This window comes from Schistocerca gregaria, unplaced genomic scaffold (assembly GCF_023897955.1).
Source record: "Schistocerca gregaria isolate iqSchGreg1 unplaced genomic scaffold, iqSchGreg1.2 ptg000895l, whole genome shotgun sequence".
Classification (NCBI taxonomy): Eukaryota; Metazoa; Arthropoda; class Insecta; order Orthoptera; family Acrididae; genus Schistocerca; species Schistocerca gregaria.
In genome coordinates this window covers 37,501-40,000 of record NW_026062256.1, presented here as the reverse complement: position 1 = coordinate 40,000, position 2,500 = coordinate 37,501, and positions in this window count along the sequence as shown.

The following is a 2,500-nucleotide window of genomic DNA, read 5'->3' as shown; positions in this document are numbered from 1 at the left end:
AACAACCGGTTCACAGATGTACCGATCGTCGCTATCACCGATGCACCTGCAGCGCGAACAACCGCTCAACAACTGATTTCCAGTTCATTTGCGGATCTTTGGCAGCAAACGTATACGTCAATCTACATTTGCGAAATCTACGATTCTGGCATGCCTGCATGTTATGTGTCACGACACGCTACATCAGCCCACATACACACTGCGGCATGTACACGAGAGAACACGTGGAAGATGGTCCGCGCACGTGTGCAATGTCCCTTGCGCGGTCGACTGTCAACCGGCCTCTGTAGCATGTCGCAGATGTGGAACGCGGTCCACCGTGCTATCATGTTGTGTGGGGCAATACGATTAAATAGGAAAACCCTCGTCGCTACATCAACAGACGGCTCACGCTGATTCCCGGCAGAGGGAGGAGGGGGGGGGGGGGGGCCAACATGCAATACTTTCGTCCGTACCTACTTACCACATGTCTGTACGGCGTACAACAGTGCAATCTCGCTGTAATGGGGAGACGAGACAAGTAGCATCGTGCACAACATATGGCCCTTATGATTCGCCATTGTAGGGCGCAGCCGGTGTACGGTCAAGCATGTGCCACATTATGTCACTCAGTACGTAACGACGGATGATCAGTGTGGGTTACGCGTACATCAGCGGACAGTCCACACAGGCCGTACCACAACGTACACTGACTGCATCGACAACCGAATGCAACTGAACAGCTGCAAGGCTCATTTCACAAACAAACGCCTGACCGACCAGCTTGGAAGGGCAGGAGGGGAGGGCGATATTCGTTCTGTAGCGGTACACCCTTCCAGTGGTTAGCGGGACTGTGTAGAAAGTACGCAACACTCGAAAGACCTTTATGTGAGGGTACGCACCATGGCATCAAGAAATACACATGACACCAGAGGATCCAAGCAGTGAACTATGTTCAGAGGGTTGCTGTTAGGCAAAGCTACATTCCTGTGACGTTACATGTGACAGTTAAGGTGCAGTGTAAGTTAGGTTAAGGTGCAGTGTAAGTTAGGTTAAGGTGCAGTGTAAGTTAGGTTAAGGTGCAGTGTAAGTTAGGTTAAGGTGCAGTGTAAGTTAGGTTAAGGTGCAGTGTAAGTTAGGTTAAGGTGCAGTGTAAGTTAGGTTAAGGTGCAGTGTAAGTTAGGTTAAGGTGCAGTGTAAGTTAGGTTAAGGTGCAGTGTAAGTTAGGTTAAGGTGCAGTGTAAGTTAGGTTAAGGTGCAGTGTAACTTAGGTTAAGGTGCAGTGTAACTTAGGTTAAGGTGCAGTGTAACTTAGGTTAAGGTGCAGTGTAACTTAGGTTAAGGTGCAGTGTAACTTAGGTTAAGGTGCAGTGTAACTTAGGTTAAGGTGCAGTGTAACTTAGGTTAAGGTGCAGTGTAACTTAGGTTAAGGTGCAGTGTAAGTTAGGTTAAGGTGCAGTGTAACTTAGGTTAAGGTGCAGTGTAACTTAGGTTAAGGTGCAGTGTAAGTTAGGTTAAGGTGCAGTGTAAGTTAGGTTAAGGTGCAGCGTAACTTAGGTTAAGGTGCAGCGTAACTTAGGTTAAGGTGCAGCGTAACTTAGGTTAAGGTGCAGCGTAACTTAGGTTAAGGTGCAGCGTAACTTAGGTTAAGGTGCAGCGTAACTTAGGTTAAGGTGCAGCGTAACTTAGGTTAAGGTGCAGCGTAACTTAGGTTAAGGTGCAGCGTAACTTAGGTTAAGGTGCAGCGTGGGTTAGGTTAGGGGCCAACGTGGGTTAGGTTAGGGGCCAACGTGGGTTAGGTTAGGGGCCAACGTGGGTTAGGTTAGGGGCCAACGTGGGTTAGGTTAGGGGCCAACGTGGGTTAGGTTAGGGGCCAACGTGGGTTAGGTTAGGGGCCAACGTGGGTTAGGTTAGGGGCCAACGTGGGTTAGGTTAGGGGCCAACGTGGGTTAGGTTAGGGGCCAACGTGGGTTAGGTTAGGGGCCAACGTGGGTTAGGTTAGGGGCCAACGTGGGTTAGGTTAGGGGCCAACGTGGGTTAGGTTAGGGGCCAACGTGGGTTAGGTTAGGGGCCAACGTGGGTTAGGTTAGGGGCCAACGTGGGTTAGGTTAAGGGCCAACGTGGGTTAGGTTAAGGGCCAACGTGGGTTAGGTTAAGGGCCAACGTGGGTTAGGTTAAGGGCCAACGTGGGTTAGGTTAAGGGCCAACGTGGGTTAGGTTAAGGGCCAACGTGGGTTAGGTTAAGGGCCAACGTGGGTTAGGTTAAGGGCCAACGTGGGTTAGGTTAAGGGCCAACGTGGGTTAGGTTAAGGGCCAACGTGGGTTAGGTTAAGGGCCAACGTGGGTTAGGTTAAGGGCCAACGTGGGTTAGGTTAAGGGCCAACGTGGGTTAGGTTAAGGGCCAACGTGGGTTAGGTTAAGGGCCAACGTGGGTTAGGTTGCCAGAGATGTGTCAAATCAGGATGTACGTTTGGCTGGTGTCAGGTGGTGGGTTGGTTCGATGCCTTTATAAGGGGTGTGG